The sequence below is a fragment of the Hipposideros armiger genome, unplaced genomic scaffold (assembly GCF_001890085.2).
Source record: "Hipposideros armiger isolate ML-2016 unplaced genomic scaffold, ASM189008v1 scaffold_336, whole genome shotgun sequence".
In the NCBI taxonomy this organism is placed as follows: domain Eukaryota; kingdom Metazoa; phylum Chordata; class Mammalia; order Chiroptera; family Hipposideridae; genus Hipposideros; species Hipposideros armiger.
Genome location: NW_017731686.1, coordinates 786,913 through 805,534, shown reverse-complemented (window position 1 = coordinate 805,534; position 18,622 = coordinate 786,913). Strand labels below are relative to the sequence as shown.

Below are 18,622 nucleotides of genomic sequence, written 5' to 3'. Positions count from 1 at the left end.
TATATTTCAGACATCCTGCTGTATTTTATCCAATTTAATTCTCACAAAAATTCTTTGAGGCATGTGTTTTTATTTTCATTTTAGAGATAAAGAAACTGATGCTGAGAGTGGTTGAGTAACTTGCTCAAGTCATAGCCAATTAAAGTGCAAAGCAAGAATTCTAACTCAGGTAAACTGCAAGCTCTAAGCTCTTTTCACTACACACCATTTCAAATAACAAAGGGCAGAAAATTATGAAGTCCTTGTGTACTTTTGCTTCCTTATCTCTTTTAGATAAGTTTCTGGGAATGAGATTTCTGGAGGAAAAGGACATGCATGTTTTCATTTTTTGGCAACATATTGCTAAAATACCCTTTATAAAGGGTTATGCTAATTTATGCTTGTGCCATTGATTGAATATTTTATAGAAGGCATTTTTTACCATTTTATAAAATCAATCACTCTGTATACTTTTCACCTCTCTCATCTCCTTTTTACTCCTCAGTTTCTTGAAATGGGTTTATCTCCATCTATTAAAATTGCTGTGGCAAGAATCACCTTCCATTTCTTTTTCTTCTTGTTCTTTGTGGCCATGTCTCCAAATATAATACATGTTCATGGCAGAAAAATTCAAACACCACAGAGCAAAGGAAGAGGAAGCGAACATCTCTCAAACCCTCCTCTGAGTGACAGCTGTCACCAGACTGGGGCATCCTGGTGAACATGGACGCCCTGTGCACAGTGGGGGATGGCTCAGGTTCTATCCTGACTCCACCACCAATTAGTTGTGTGACCTTGAAAAAATTACTAATATCTCTAAGTCTCTTTCCATCACATAAAAGAAGGCCATTATAGTGTCTGCCTCATAGGGTGGTTGTGAAGATATGATGAAATGAGAATCAAAGGGCTTAACATGTTTTTGTTCCACAGTGTAAGTATTCATTAAATGTTACCTTTAACATTGTTTTTTGTCCATTGGGTCTCTCTTTATGCATAGATTTCATATGGATATGTAGACATATAAAGTTCCTTATGGGATTATATCATGCAGGCTATTTTTCTATCTGCTTGATGACATATCTTTTCATGTCATTGAAGGGATATATGGCATACTTTTAAATAATTACACATAAATTGCCTTTAAGTGTGTACCAAATTTATTGAGCTATTCTTCTATTATTGTATTTAGGTTATTTCCAGTATTTTGCTAAAATCAACAATACAATTGATTTTATGCATTTATTTCCTTACAAAATTCTTAGTAATGAGATTATTGGGACAGAGTCTTAATTGTATATATGTGCAAATTGCTGTCCCCTGGAGTTATATCAGTTTATGTTCCCATTACCGTGTATTTAACTAGACATTTATTTCTCTTTACCAGCATCGAGTATTTTCCATTTTTATCCTTGCCAATCGGATTAGAAATGACTGTTACATTATATTAAGCGTTCCTGTGAATATTTGGTTTTATTCTTGCATTTCCTGTTCTGCTCCATTGATCTATTTATGAGCATCGACCACAATGTTTGTGGCAAGAGTGTATATTTCCAAGTGTTTGGTAGGACAAGATCCCTTACTAACTAACCTCTTCGACAGAATTTTCCTGGCTATTTTCATATGTTTAATTCTTCCAGATAAATTATAGGATAATTTTATCAGGAAGATTGAAAGAAAGAATAAAAGAAACAGAGGGTGGGAAAAAGAGAGTGAGGGAAAGAGAAAAAGAAAGGAAAAATAATCTTGTGAGAAGTTTTCATTTGGATTGCATTGCATACATACAGTAATTTGAGGAGAATTGACATCTTTACACTATTGAATCTTTCTATCAAGGAACAATTCATAAGACTATGTTTATTAAAGTTTTCTGTATGTTGTGTAGTTCTCTCTTCTCACTAACGTTACTCCAGGATGTGCATTTGGGCTCTGAAGTCCATCTGGGGTGTGGCTTGATGGGGAGCATGGCGCTTCTACCTGGTGCTTCACAACTTGGGAAAATTACTGACATTCTCTCAGCCTCAGTCTCCTCATTTATGAAGTGGAGATGCCGAGTCATACCTCTTAGAGGTGTTGTGAGGATGAAATGAAACAGGAAAATGCACAGTGCGGTGCTTGGCAGAGGTTAGCATTCAATCAATGTGAGCTATTACAATTATGGTTATTATCATTGATTTTGATTAGTGTCATTTTCCATTATATTTTTATATTGGTTAATATTATTTCATTGAAAAAATAATTGCTTAAGTGTACTGACTTTCTTACTAATCTTTCCTATAGTTTCCAATAACATTTTAGCAGATTGTTTTGAGTTTTCTAAATAGACCATGATCACATCTATAAATAATAATTTTATCTCCCCCTTTCTAATTTTAATACTTATTATTTTATTGTATTATCTAAGACTTTCAGAATAATGTTAAATAATAAACAGTGATGTCTGGTACACATTTCTTATTTCTGATATGCTTGGGTTTCTATTTCTAAATCCGGTGGTATTTTTCCCATTCTCTCTTTTTTTTTTTTTTTGAATCTTCAAAAGCATTTGACACTGTTGACCTCTCTTCCTGTCTTTATTTTTCTTCCTTATGACCTTACACTGTTGCTAGTGGGTTTGTTGAAAAAGAAGGTAGCTATATGCCCTTGCTTGTAATGGAAGGACATTTATTCTTAACCTTCTGTTTTGTGTATAACAGTATTCAAGGGGCCGTGTTAAAATATAAACATATATTTTCCCTGAAGGAGTTTACAGTCCTCGTGTCTAGCATATCACTATTTCTTAAAATACTCTTATTTTAGAGATTTTACACTGAATTATCTTACTTAAACAGGGGTGCTTTAAGCGGGTTATTGCTGACCCGAACCAGACCCACGGGAACTTAGGTCAGCCCTGTGACCTGCTGCGGCCTCTGAGAAGTAGAACATGTGTGCACATGTGCTTTTTTTACTTTTGATAGCTTTTCAGGAAGTTCTCCACTCATTCCCTAGGGTCTCTTTTGTAGAAGATAATGTAAGGTTCAGAAATAGTCACAAGGAAGATAGCATCTGCTATAATTATATCAAAATAGCTGATAATTTAGAAGACTTCTTAGGATATGACCATACTTCAAGTTCTCATTATGAACAGTGATCATTGTATAATAGGACATTTCCTTTTAGAGTTAAGCTTTCTTATTATTTATATATAGATAAATGGGTATTTGAAGGAAGCCCCAAAGGGGAGAAAGTCAGCCTGATTACTTTTGTATATTCAAAGTGTCATTTCTTTGGATTGTTTTACTGGGTAAATTATATCCTAATTACCAAGTAATACAGTTATTATCGAAAGTTAAAAAAATACACAAATATATAAAAAGGAACTTTATATCAAATAATAACTGTCCATTAAATGTAGGCAATTAATTTGTTTCCACCACAAATTGCAATAAAATAACAGGAAAGAGATTTTTTTTTTAAGTGCACAAACCTACAAAGATAGAGAAAACAAAAGAGGAGACAACAGCAACAGTATTTTGGAAACTGGAAACAGGTGGTTGTGTGGTAACGGATTTAGCAGATGTGAGGAGCAAGACTATTTATGTGACAGAATCAGTCCCAGGAATTGGCAGCAACAGATATCTCTAGAAGCTGGAGTGAAATGAGGCTAAAATAATCTGTACTGGTTAAAAGTTTAAGAAGCAGTTGTAGCTCCAAATCCCCTTTCAATCTTTGGTAGATGCCTGGAGATAATTACCCCCTGGAGATGATGAAGAGAGAGTCTCTCTATTAGGGGACATAGGCACAAGTGAGGATCAGGATACCTCACTGAACACGGTGATTAAAGGACATTCTCATACCTGATGTTCCCCTCCTCCCCCATTTGGCCTCCAGGATGTTGGCAGAAAGTCCTCTGCTCAAACAAGGGCCTAGAAGGAACTTTCTGGAGAATCTGACACCCAGGGACTTCTCCACTGAAATAGCCCAGCCGGTCCATACTCTGGTGAGGGTACAACAGATAGCGCCCCCTGTGTGCTTGGAGTCTCCACTCTGGCTTCTTTGTAGTGGTTGTTCCCTTTCTTAGGTATGAGCAGTTAAGGATATTTAAGAAAGCCTATAACATGTAAGAGTCCAAAACAAACAGAAGAATGCAAGGCATAAGAAATAAATACTTAGGAAGAGAAAAACTTCAAAATAGTAATCATTCATATTTTCAGAGAGGTGAGGAAAGAACCATGATGTTGGAAGAGGATGCTGTTAAGAAAAGGAATATTTTTTAAAAAGGAGCTTTTGGAAATTGAAAACATGATAGCAGAAAAGAAAAATTTTATAGCAGAATCAGAAGGCAGAATGGAAGAAATTTGTCAGAAAGTAGAGCAAAACCAGGAGAGAATAAAATAAGAATATTGGAGGACCAGTTTAGGAGCTCCATTGTCCAAATAGGAAAAGTAGAGAGAGAGAACAGAGGAAATGGGGGAGAGAAACCAGCAACAAAATCATTCAGAACATTTTCTCAGAACTCATGGACACAAATTTACAAATTTAAGGACCCACTGAATTTCCAGCACGGTAGGTCAAAATAACACCCATGCCAAGGCACTTCATTGTGAAATTTCTTGACACTGAGGGAAAATTACAGGGAGAAAAAAAACAAATCAAAGAACCTGCAATTTGAATATGAGACTTATCAACAGCAACACTGGAAGCTAAAAGTCAGTGAAGCATGACCTTCAGGTTTCTGAGGGAAAATTATAAGCCACCCAGAATTCCTTAGCTAGTCAAACTTTCAATAATTTGAAATAACTTTTCAAAGTCATTTTCAGATAGCAAAGTCATTGAAAATTTACTTCCCTGGAAACTACTGGGAGGTATGCTTCCCCAGAATGGAGTAAGCCAACAAAACAGATGTGGGAGTCAGGAAACAGGGGACCCAACACAGGAGAAAGACAACAGGGATTACCAGAATGATGGTGAAATAGCGTCTAGGCATACAGGGCGTCAGTCTAGATGTGAGCATCTGAGAAGGTTCTAGAAGAGCTTTGTTTAGGAAGATGAAATTGATAGACTGCATGATATGTCGTAACTTCTTGAGAGTCAGACAATTGGTAAGTAGTTTTGAGTTGAGTACGTAGAAAACTAAGGTGGAAAAAACCCAAGTTAATTATTAACTCCAGAGAAAACAAAAAGCTATGCAGGAAAGGAAAATTGAAATATTAATACACATAGTTCATCTCTGAATAATATTTACATTATCGCAATAATTGAAGCTGAATATTGGTCCAGGCAAAATTACTCTAGAACCATATCGGGAAAGTGGGGTGAAGGGAAGGGTTTATGTGTGTACGGGTGATGTGTGCATGGGGTGGGGCTGACATGAAGAAAGAGGGTCACATTTTCATTCTCCATAGAAAAGGTCGACAGACAATACTAAAACAGAACATTGAAAAGGAGCAATACAGTTATGCCACTTAGCTCTATGACAATAATCGGCTGAAAGAGCTGACGAGGAGGAAATTGGTGGCATATGGGACACGGGACTGATCGTTTTGGTAACAAACCTTTTAGAGCTATTTAACCCATTAAACTATGTGCATGTATAATTTTGATGCAAATAAAAAAAATTAAATACAAATAGGAGCAACTGCTACTGTCATTTTGTTATACTTTTTATGTATTTGCACGTGCACACACACACATCTTCTTGGAGTGTTTGCTTCGGGCTAGATATTGTGCTGGACCTTGGGAACACAGTGCAGATGAGATCAAGTATGAGTCCATCCCAAGAGAACTTTCTCTGAAATGCTGAAAAGTAAATTTCAAACATTTGCTATGGAAAATAATAGACCATGCAGGTACTGTATGTCAGTTTTCAGCAGTGACATGTCTGTAAAACCATCTGAAATTGTCACTGGTCGTTCAGTTATATGCCTGGGAGGCACCGTTGTCACATATCTGTTGTCATATTACATTCTCACACAAACCCTCTGAAATGGTATTGTTATCTGAGGCTCAGAAGGGACAGGTAGATTGCCTAAACTCTTACAGCAAGTTGGTAGCAGAGCCGGAATTTGAATTTGGGTCTCCCACATTCAATATCCATAACCCAGACTGTGATCAACGAAACATTTTCCAGGTAATCTGGTATCTGCAGTGAATAAGATGAAGCATTCATCTTTGGGTAAAGCTAATAAAAAGATCATCATCAGAGTGCTTTGGCATTGGGAGGTGACATTTTCTTTGAAAAAAAAAATTGAGGACAAAATCTCAATAAACATAGGGAATTATTTTTAGTTTCTGCTGTGAGAGATTTCAGCAGAGTAAGTACCTAAATTCACCAGCAGAGTTCACACTCAGGTAAATTAGAATTCATTCAGCATTTATTGAGAAACCTCTAAATCAAACCTTTAGAACTTCAAAAATGAATGTGTCACCAACAAGCACGTGCGTCTGTTGCCATGTGGATATATGTTCAACGTTAAAATGCTGTGGATTAAGACATGACCTCGTGTGATTAGAGTGATTGCATATTTACTTAGCTATATTTTGTTTGATGTTTTGGACCATGGTAGCTTAATGTTTAGAATGGTTGGATATATTCTTAAAATGAAATTTTATTACTTTCATAAGCTTGGGGTATTTGCCTCTAGGCCAGCCTTTCCTGAATGTGTTCAGAATATTGGGCCATCAAGATGTTTGTTAACTCAAGAGGTGACTGTCCACATAAATTTGGAGTATCCTGGATATAATTCTCCTTTTGGACATTTACAATGCATATTAGCATATTAGAGACTCTGAGATGCTTTTGTATGAAAGAACCATATTTTGCTATATTTAACCAGAATTTCCACAGTTTTTTTTGAACGTGGATTCATTTTTCCAGTTGACTTCTAAAGTTATGTGGAATGCATTTTAGGAAATGGGGGACTCCGGGTTATATTCCTTTTGCAGAAAATTCATACATCATGAGCTTGAGGCTCCTTTTAGCTCTGAATGCTGTTGCTTTGCAATTGTGGTCATCGGTCAGTTTCATGTCAGTCATTTTGATTTATAACTTGTTGGGTCGTGTTTAGTTAAGAATATGAAGATTATGACTTGCTAAATAAGGAGGCACAAACCACCGACTTCTGGTTTGCAGGTAGCTCCCTCGGCATCTGAGCTCCCACTTTGGGGAAGTGAAAACCCTGGGGCCGTTTCAATTGAAGGCGCAGGTTCAATACACTCACACAAAGGAAACAAAGGTTTATTGCGTGCACATTCCAGAATGGGGGCGCAATGAGCCTTGGGAAGGGTAGTCCTCCGTCCCCAGCCCTGAGAGAGCAGGAGATACAGAGCAGGGTAGTAAGCACCTATTCTAAGGTGCTTGGGGTGGCGGCCACTCATTTTTCATGGGCTCAGCTCCGAGTGCTCATTTAAAAAGGTGATCTGGGAAAGTAAGGCAGGAACTGGTGGCGGGAATTCTAAGCTTGGCTCCTTATCTAAATGTCCAGACCCTGGGTGTGAGCAGGGCTGTCATACTGTAAAAAGCCCAGCCTTATAAATATTTTCTAATAAATCATTCTAGAGATTATATATATTTATATGTACATATGCATACATTTGTGGACATGTATATATGTACAAGCACATCCATACACACATCATATATGGACAATTGTAAAATATACTCCATTGTATCATAATTTAGTAAGGAAGGAAGTTACTTGGTTTGTTTTCAGATTTTTGTTGCAGTGTATATCCTTACACAAAATCTCTGTCTGATTGGATGGCTGTATCTGTATGATAAGCTCCTAGTAGTATATTCTAGGTCAAAAAGTATATGCATTCTAAATTTTAGTGGATGTTTATTGTTTAAAAGATTGGACCAGTTTACATTTAGCAACTGTATGAAAGTGTTAGCTTCACCACTCCCATCTCTGGCAACAGGCGTGGGATGTTATTAAACTAAAAGCTGATGTCATTTTCCTAAATGGGAAATTCATGATCTCAAAAAGTACCATTGTTTTATATATTGGGTTGTTGGAAAAGTCATGACACATTTTTGCAACGAAAAACATAAAAAAAATACGTCATGACTTTTCCGACCACCCAATATTATTCTCCATTTATTATGTATCCATCATTTAATGGAATTGTGAAGTTATTTGGGGACCAGGAAGAAGTGGCCTTTGTGTTGAAGTAGTTACTGTCTGCGATTATTACACATGAGATTAATGACAATAGCTGCAAGCTTCATTATTAAACATGATATGTAAATTTTTGGTTAGAACACAGTTCAAACATTTATTTTGCTTGAAAATATTTGTTTCTGTGAAATTTTGCATGAATAGATTCTGCCATAACAATAAAATCATGGTACACTTTGTGGAAAATTTGCAGAGATGACAGACTTGAGCCTGAAGATAATTTTGAAATGTCCACATTTCCTTATGAAGATTTTAGTTTTCACTGTCTTATTGGAGTGTAAAAAGACTTTTCAGCCTGCTGTGGAGGAATGTCAGTAACATAATTGACTCATTCTTTTTGCATAAAGGAGGAAGACAGTGGTCGTATAGTGCCCTTGGATGAGAAATGGAAACTTCTGAGCTGCAGCTTCGGTTTATGCTCAAAGCCTGCATTGTTTGTCTTCATCTAATCCAGCTTTGATGGACATCTGTGGCAGTTGCCTGCACACGTGCTCGAATGAAGTATTAGAAATGGCTATACATTCAAAAGAAACCCCGTATTATATACCCACATCACTGCTGCTAGTGTTCATATTTTTGCACATACTGTTTATTGCTTATGTGTAGAAGAAATGAAACTAGTTTCAGAGTTGTTATTCTTGTGAATATATAACATGTATTAATATTGAGACCAAAAAATACATTTCCAGCATTAGCAGTCCTTCATTTCCTGTCTCCAGAATAATGTAATTCTTGATAATAAATAAGAGTTTTGATGAAGAGTAATATACAGCTTACAAGGGAATGTAAAGGATTAGTAAAAAAATTATATCTCCCGTCATTTTTCGGCCCCTCACACCACATTGATGTCAGGCTGGTTTGTTATTATGGAAAACAACTTGGGAGTTAATGCAAGAACATAATACTCACTTTATATTACTTTCTTACGAACAGGATTTACTTGAATACATGAATCTAATCATGTTTATTTGATAGAAGCTGTGGTTTCTAGGAATTTGAGAAAGGCATAGGAAATAAATAGGACAAAAAGGAAATGGTACCTTGAATAGCATTTTTTCCATGATAGAAACATAAATTTAATAGTATCCTATAATAATTTAGTACTGTACATTTTTTAAGACTTTAAAAAATTCTATGGATTTCATGTCTTCTGTATATATCAGATGTGTCTTTCAAAGGTGACCAACAGTACCTTTATTTTAATTTTTTAAGTGCTACTGACAAATTTAAGCATATGCTTAGATACAGTTAGATGTGACAGAATGAGATAATTTACATAAAGTAGTACAGTGGCACAAAACAGGTACTTAATATATATATTTGTTGTTATAATTATTGTTGTAAAACTAATAACTTCAATAACATGGTCCCAATTTGGAGGGATTTTGTGATGCAAATTATCTAAGTTAGAAATAGAAATAATACAGATGAGATAAGCATGTGCTGAGAGATTTTAGATGTGTTGGTAGAGGTAATAACGAGAGCATTAAGTTCAAATAAAAATTGCACCAAGTATCCCCGAAAACAGAAGTGTAGACGGTTCACGATGGAGCCTTGGGCAAGGAGAGAAAGGACAAGAGTCGCAGCAGAGTGAGGCACAGCGGAGGCTGTGAAGGGTCAGGATCTGTGCGCACCCTGGGCCACCTCAGGGCAGCACCAGGCGGGGCCTCTGACTGGCAGAGGCAGGCCCTGGATTCTTCCTGTCTGCGATTTCTTCTGCATGTACAGAAATGAAGAAATGGCACAGCGTGGCTATTAGAACTGTNCACAACTTGGGAAAATTACTGACATTCTCTCAGCCTCAGTCTCCTCATTTATGAAGTGGAGATGCCGAGTCATACCTCTTAGAGGTGTTGTGAGGATGAAATGAAACAGGAAAATGCACAGTGCGGTGCTTGGCAGAGGTTAGCATTCAATCAATGTGAGCTATTACAATTATGGTTATTATCATTGATTTTGATTAGTGTCATTTTCCATTATATTTTTATATTGGTTAATATTATTTCATTGAAAAAATAATTGCTTAAGTGTACTGACTTTCTTACTAATCTTTCCTATAGTTTCCAATAACATTTTAGCAGATTGTTTTGAGTTTTCTAAATAGACCATGATCACATCTATAAATAATAATTTTATCTCCCCCTTTCTAATTTTAATACTTATTATTTTATTGTATTATCTAAGACTTTCAGAATAATGTTAAATAATAAACAGTGATGTCTGGTACACATTTCTTATTTCTGATATGCTTGGGTTTCTATTTCTAAATCCGGTGGTATTTTTCCCATTCTCTCTTTTTTTTTTTTTTTGAATCTTCAAAAGCATTTGACACTGTTGACCTCTCTTCCTGTCTTTATTTTTCTTCCTTATGACCTTACACTGTTGCTAGTGGGTTTGTTGAAAAAGAAGGTAGCTATATGCCCTTGCTTGTAATGGAAGGACATTTATTCTTAACCTTCTGTTTTGTGTATAACAGTATTCAAGGGGCCGTGTTAAAATATAAACATATATTTTCCCTGAAGGAGTTTACAGTCCTCGTGTCTAGCATATCACTATTTCTTAAAATACTCTTATTTTAGAGATTTTACACTGAATTATCTTACTTAAACAGGGGTGCTTTAAGCGGGTTATTGCTGACCCGAACCAGACCCACGGGAACTTAGGTCAGCCCTGTGACCTGCTGCGGCCTCTGAGAAGTAGAACATGTGTGCACATGTGCTTTTTTTACTTTTGATAGCTTTTCAGGAAGTTCTCCACTCATTCCCTAGGGTCTCTTTTGTAGAAGATAATGTAAGGTTCAGAAATAGTCACAAGGAAGATAGCATCTGCTATAATTATATCAAAATAGCTGATAATTTAGAAGACTTCTTAGGATATGACCATACTTCAAGTTCTCATTATGAACAGTGATCATTGTATAATAGGACATTTCCTTTTAGAGTTAAGCTTTCTTATTATTTATATATAGATAAATGGGTATTTGAAGGAAGCCCCAAAGGGGAGAAAGTCAGCCTGATTACTTTTGTATATTCAAAGTGTCATTTCTTTGGATTGTTTTACTGGGTAAATTATATCCTAATTACCAAGTAATACAGTTATTATCGAAAGTTAAAAAAATACACAAATATATAAAAAGGAACTTTATATCAAATAATAACTGTCCATTAAATGTAGGCAATTAATTTGTTTCCACCACAAATTGCAATAAAATAACAGGAAAGAGATTTTTTTTTTAAGTGCACAAACCTACAAAGATAGAGAAAACAAAAGAGGAGACAACAGCAACAGTATTTTGGAAACTGGAAACAGGTGGTTGTGTGGTAACGGATTTAGCAGATGTGAGGAGCAAGACTATTTATGTGACAGAATCAGTCCCAGGAATTGGCAGCAACAGATATCTCTAGAAGCTGGAGTGAAATGAGGCTAAAATAATCTGTACTGGTTAAAAGTTTAAGAAGCAGTTGTAGCTCCAAATCCCCTTTCAATCTTTGGTAGATGCCTGGAGATAATTACCCCCTGGAGATGATGAAGAGAGAGTCTCTCTATTAGGGGACATAGGCACAAGTGAGGATCAGGATACCTCACTGAACACGGTGATTAAAGGACATTCTCATACCTGATGTTCCCCTCCTCCCCCATTTGGCCTCCAGGATGTTGGCAGAAAGTCCTCTGCTCAAACAAGGGCCTAGAAGGAACTTTCTGGAGAATCTGACACCCAGGGACTTCTCCACTGAAATAGCCCAGCCGGCCCATACTCTGGTGAGGGTACAACAGATAGCGCCCCCTGTGTGCTTGGAGTCTCCACTCTGGCTTCTTTGTAGTGGTTGTTCCCTTTCTTAGGTATGAGCAGTTAAGGATATTTAAGAAAGCCTATAACATGTAAGAGTCCAAAACAAACAGAAGAATGCAAGGCATAAGAAATAAATACTTAGGAAGAGAAAAACTTCAAAATAGTAATCATTCATATTTTCAGAGAGGTGAGGAAAGAACCATGATGTTGGAAGAGGATGCTGTTAAGAAAAGGAATATTTTTTAAAAAGGAGCTTTTGGAAATTGAAAACATGATAGCAGAAAAGAAAAATTTTATAGCAGAATCAGAAGGCAGAATGGAAGAAATTTGTCAGAAAGTAGAGCAAAACCAGGAGAGAATAAAATAAGAATATTGGAGGACCAGTTTAGGAGCTCCATTGTCCAAATAGGAAAAGTAGAGAGAGAGAACAGAGGAAATGGGGGAGAGAAACCAGCAACAAAATCATTCAGAACATTTTCTCAGAACTCATGGACACAAATTTACAAATTTAAGGACCCACTGAATTTCCAGCACGGTAGGTCAAAATAACACCCATGCCAAGGCACTTCATTGTGAAATTTCTTGACACTGAGGGAAAATTACAGGGAGAAAAAAACAAATCAAAGAACCTGCAATTTGAATATGAGACTTATCAACAGCAACACTGGAAGCTAAAAGTCAGTGAAGCATGACCTTCAGGTTTCTGAGGGAAAATTATAAGCCACCCAGAATTCCTTAGCTAGTCAAACTTTCAATAATTTGAAATAACTTTTCAAAGTCATTTTCAGATAGCAAAGTCATTGAAAATTTACTTCCCTGGAAACTACTGGGAGGTATGCTTCCCCAGAATGGAGTAAGCCAACAAAACAGATGTGGGAGTCAGGAAACAGGGGACCCAACACAGGAGAAAGACAACAGGGATTACCAGAATGATGGTGAAATAGCGTCTAGGCATACAGGGTGTCAGTCTAGATGTGAGCATCTGAGAAGGTTCTAGAAGAGCTTTGTTTAGGAAGATGAAATTGATAGACTGCATGATATGTCGTAACTTCTTGAGAGTCAGACAATTGGTAAGTAGTTTTGAGTTGAGTACGTAGAAAACTAAGGTGGAAAAAATCCAAGTTAATTATTAACTCCAGAGAAAACAAAAAGCTATGCAGGAAAGGAAAATTGAAATATTAATACACATAGTTCATCTCTGAATAATATTTACATTATCGCAATAATTGAAGCTGAATATTGGTCCAGGCAAAATTACTCTAGAACCATATCGGGAAAGTGGGGTGAAGGGAAGGGTTTATGTGTGTACGGGTGATGTGTGCATGGGGTGGGGCTGACATGAAGAAAGAGGGTCACATCTTCATTCTCCATAGAAAAGGTCGACAGACAATACTAAAACAGAACATTGAAAAGGAGCAATACAGTTATGCCACTTAGCTCTATGACAATAATCGGCTGAAAGAGCTGACGAGGAGGAAATTGGTGGCATATGGGACACGGGACTGATCGTTTTGGTAACAAACCTTTTAGAGCTATTTAACCCATTAAACTATGTGCATGTATAATTTTGATGCAAATAAAAAAAATTAAATACAAATAGGAGCAACTGCTACTGTCATTTTGTTATACTTTTTATGTATTTGCACGTGCACACACACACATCTTCTTGGAGTGTTTGCTTCGGGCTAGATATTGTGCTGGACCTTGGGAACACAGTGCAGATGAGATCAAGTATGAGTCCATCCCAAGAGAACTTTCTCTGAAATGCTGAAAAGTAAATTTCAAACATTTGCTATGGAAAATAATAGACCATGCAGGTACTGTATGTCAGTTTTCAGCAGTGACATGTCTGTAAAACCATCTGAAATTGTCACTGGTCGTTCAGTTATATGCCTGGGAGGCACCGTTGTCACATATCTGTTGTCATATTACATTCTCACACAAACCCTGTGAAATGGTATTGTTATCTGAGGCTCAGAAGGGACAGGTAGATTGCCTAAACTCTTACAGCAAGTTGGTAGCAGAGCCGGAATTTGAATTTGGGTCTCCCACATTCAATATCCATAACCCAGACTGTGATCAACGAAACATTTTCCAGGTAATCTGGTATCTGCAGTGAATAAGATGAAGCATTCATCTTTGGGTAAAGCTAATAAAAAGATCATCATCAGAGTGCTTTGGCATTGGGAGGTGACATTTTCTTTGAAAAAAAAAATTGAGGACAAAATCTCAATAAACATAGGGAATTATTTTTAGTTTCTGCTGTGAGAGATTTCAGCAGAGTAAGTACCTAAATTCACCAGCAGAGTTCACACTCAGGTAAATTAGAATTCATTCAGCATTTATTGAGAAACCTCTAAATCAAACCTTTAGAACTTCAAAAATGAATGTGTCACCAACAAGCACGTGCGTCTGTTGCCATGTGGATATATGTTCAACGTTAAAATGCTGTGGATTAAGACATGACCTCGTGTGATTAGAGTGATTGCATATTTACTTAGCTATATTTTGTTTGATGTTTTGGACCATGGTAGCTTAATGTTTAGAATGGTTGGATATATTCTTAAAATGAAATTTTATTACTTTCATAAGCTTGGGGTATTTGCCTCTAGGCCAGCCTTTCCTGAATGTGTTCAGAATATTGGGCCATCAAGATGTTTGTTAACTCAAGAGGTGACTGTCCACATAAATTTGGAGTATCCTGGATATAATTCTCCTTTTGGACATTTACAATGCATATTAGCATATTAGAGACTCTGAGATGCTTTTGTATGAAAGAACCATATTTTGCTATATTTAACCAGAATTTCCACAGTTTTTTTTGAACGTGGATTCATTTTTCCAGTTGACTTCTAAAGTTATGTGGAATGCATTTTAGGAAATGGGGGACTCCGGGTTATATTCCTTTTGCAGAAAATTCATACATCATGAGCTTGAGGCTCCTTTTAGCTCTGAATGCTGTTGCTTTGCAATTGTGGTCATCGGTCAGTTTCATGTCAGTCATTTTGATTTATAACTTGTTGGGTCGTGTTTAGTTAAGAATATGAAGATTATGACTTGCTAAATAAGGAGGCACAAACCACCGACTTCTGGTTTGCAGGTAGCTCCCTCGGCATCTGAGCTCCCACTTTGGGGAAGTGAAAACCCTGGGGCCGTTTCAATTGAAGGCGCAGGTTCAATACACTCACACAAAGGAAACAAAGGTTTATTGCGTGCACATTCCAGAATGGGGGCGCAATGAGCCTTGGGAAGGGTAGTCCTCCGTCCCCAGCCCTGAGAGAGCAGGAGATACAGAGCAGGGTAGTAAGCACCTATTCTAAGGTGCTTGGGGTGGCGGCCACTCATTTTTCATGGGCTCAGCTCCGAGTGCTCATTTAAAAAGGTGATCTGGGAAAGTAAGGCAGGAACTGGTGGCGGGAATTCTAAGCTTGGCTCCTTATCTAAATGTCCAGACCCTGGGTGTGAGCAGGGCTGTCATACTGTAAAAAGCCCAGCCTTATAAATATTTTCTAATAAATCATTCTAGAGATTATATATATTTATATGTACATATGCATACATTTGTGGACATGTATATATGTACAAGCACATCCATACACACACCATATATGGACAATTGTAAAATATACTCCATTGTATCATAATTTAGTAAGGAAGGAAGTTACTTGGTTTGTTTTCAGATTTTTGTTGCAGTGTATATCCTTACACAAAATCTCTGTCTGATTGGATGGCTGTATCTGTATGATAAGCTCCTAGTAGTATATTCTAGGTCAAAAAGTATATGCATTCTAAATTTTAGTGGATGTTTATTGTTTAAAAGATTGGACCAGTTTACATTTAGCAACTGTATGAAAGTGTTAGCTTCACCACTCCCATCTCTGGCAACAGGCGTGGGATGTTATTAAACTAAAAGCTGATGTCATTTTCCTAAATGGGAAATTCATGATCTCAAAAAGTACCATTGTTTTATATATTGGGTTGTTGGAAAAGTCATGACACATTTTTGCAACAAAAAACATAAAAAAAATACGTCATGACTTTTCCGACCACCCAATATTATTCTCCATTTATTATGTATCCATCATTTAATGGAATTGTGAAGTTATTTGGGGACCAGGAAGAAGTGGCCTTTGTGTTGAAGTAGTTACTGTCTGCGATTATTACACATGAGATTAATGACAATAGCTGCAAGCTTCATTATTAAACATGATATGTAAATTTTTGGTTAGAACACAGTTCAAACATTTATTTTGCTTGAAAATATTTGTTTCTGTGAAATTTTGCATGAATAGATTCTGCCATAACAATAAAATCATGGTACACTTTGTGGAAAATTTGCAGAGATGACAGACTTGAGCCTGAAGATAATTTTGAAGTGTCCACATTTCCTTATGAAGATTTTAGTTTTCACTGTCTTATTGGAGTGTAAAAAGACTTTTCAGCCTGCTGTGGAGGAATGTCAGTAACATAATTGACTCATTCTTTTTGCATAAAGGAGGAAGACAGTGGTCGTATAGTGCCCTTGGATGAGAAATGGAAACTTCTGAGCTGCAGCTTCGGTTTATGCTCAAAGCCTGCATTGTTTGTCTTCATCTAATCCAGCTTTGATGGACATCTGTGGCAGTTGCCTGCACACGTGCTCGAATGAAGTATTAGAAATGGCTATACATTCAAAAGAAACCCCGTATTATATACCCACATCACTGCTGCTAGTGTTCATATTTTTGCACATACTGTTTATTGCTTATGTGTAGAAGAAATGAAACTAGTTTCAGAGTTGTTATTCTTGTGAATATATAACATGTATTAATATTGAGACCAAAAAATACATTTCCAGCATTAGCAGTCCTTCATTTCCTGTCTCCAGAATAATGTAATTCTTGATAATAAATAAGAGTTTTGATGAAGAGTAATATACAGCTTACAAGGGAATGTAAAGGATTAGTAAAAAAATTATATCTCCCGTCATTTTTCGGCCCCTCACACCACATTGATGTCAGGCTGGTTTGTTATTATGGAAAACAACTTGGGAGTTAATGCAAGAACATAATACTCACTTTATATTACTTTCTTACGAACAGGATTTACTTGAATACATGAATCTAATCATGTTTATTTGATAGAAGCTGTGGTTTCTAGGAATTTGAGAAAGGCATAGGAAATAAATAGGACAAAAAGGAAATGGTACCTTGAATAGCATTTTTTCCATGATAGAAACATAAATTTAATAGTATCCTATAATAATTTAGTACTGTACATTTTTTAAGACTTTAAAAAATTCTATGGATTTCATGTCTTCTGTATATATCAGATGTGTCTTTCAAAGGTGACCAACAGTACCTTTATTTTAATTTTTTAAGTGCTACTGACAAATTTAAGCATATGCTTAGATACAGTTAGATGTGACAGAATGAGATAATTTACATAAAGTAGTACAGTGGCACAAAACAGGTACTTAATATATATATTTGTTGTTATAATTATTGTTGTAAAACTAATAACTTCAATAACATGGTCCCAATTTGGAGGGATTTTGTGATGCAAATTATCTAAGTTAGAAATAGAAATAATACAGATGAGATAAGCATGTGCTGAGAGATTTTAGATGTGTTGGTAGAGGTAATAACGAGAGCATTAAGTTCAAATAAAAATTGCACCAAGTATCCCCGAAAACAGAAGTGTAGACGGTTCACGATGGAGCCTTGGGCAAGGAGAGAAAGGACAAGAGTCGCAGCAGAGTGAGGCACAGCGGAGGCTGTGAAGGGTCAGGATCTGTGCGCACCCTGGGCCACCTCAGGGCAGCACCAGGCGGGGCCTGTGACTGGCAGAGGCAGGCCCTGGATTCTTCCTGTCTGCGATTTCTTCTGCATGTACAGAAATGAAGAAATGGCACAGCGTGGCTATTAGAACTGTGGCATATTTAAACATTTATATCTTACGGAATAAAACTGATACCACATGCTTGCCAAACATGGACTGCAGGTGTAGCCTCGTTTGTAGTTAACATCAAAAGACAAACTCTGAAGCCTTTCGTGAATGAGAGGCCAGATGGCGCTGGGGGCACGCCCTCTGTTGACCCCGTATTCAGGCCCTGGGACAAAACGGTACACAGGCTGCCAGCCTCTCTGCTCTCCACACAGTAGGTATTGAGCCGCCAGGGACTTTTCTTGAATCTAACTTCTGATGCTTCTAGTAGTCGCCACCCACCTGTCCCTTAAAAATGCAAAATAAACGGACAAAAACTAATTCAAATGACTTTCAAGGTGATACCTCGTTTCCCATGCTTCCCTCTCCTTTGTCTATCTATCTATCTATCTATCTATCTATCTATCTATCTATCTATCTATCTATCTATCTATCATCTATCATCTATTTTTTTAATTGAAGCAATCAAATTTATTTATCGTATATATTCTAAGTTGAAAGACTGAAATGGACTACGTGGTTCAGTGTGTGGTGTCCATTGTTGAGTGTGGAAGCCCAGCCTCCTGTAATAGGGAAAACCCCTTCATTCCTCAGCGAGGCACCTGAGACTCAGACTGTGGATGCTGTTTATATGATGCTTTTGCAGGAAGGAATTTGAGAGGGTAATTTATCAATCAACAAAAGTGCAAATCACTGATCTCAAATCTATCCTATTTTGATGGTGGCATGAAAATGAAAAGTTAAAGGTATGCAATGGACCCTGAAATGTGGG

At 36.9% G+C, this 18,622-nt stretch overlaps 1 protein-coding gene and 1 long non-coding RNA gene across 2 annotated transcripts in view; both read left to right on the top strand.

The window, feature by feature from the left end:
- The window catches only part of CA8 (carbonic anhydrase 8 (inactive)), a 92,374-nt gene extending 83,100 nt beyond the window's left edge, over window positions 1-9,274 (top strand). The window contains exon 9 of the mRNA XM_019661129.1: window positions 8,483-9,274. The gene's annotated coding sequence lies outside the window, so the exon portion shown is untranslated. The remainder of the gene's footprint in view (window positions 1-8,482) is intronic.
- Window positions 9,275-9,909: 635 nt separating this feature from the next.
- Window positions 9,910-18,180, top strand: LOC109392566 (uncharacterized). Its single transcript, XR_002126082.1, has 2 exons — window positions 9,910-10,039; window positions 16,421-18,180. It is a non-coding gene; the product is annotated as an uncharacterized LOC109392566 (long non-coding RNA).
- The last annotated feature ends 442 nt before the right edge of the window (window positions 18,181-18,622 follow it).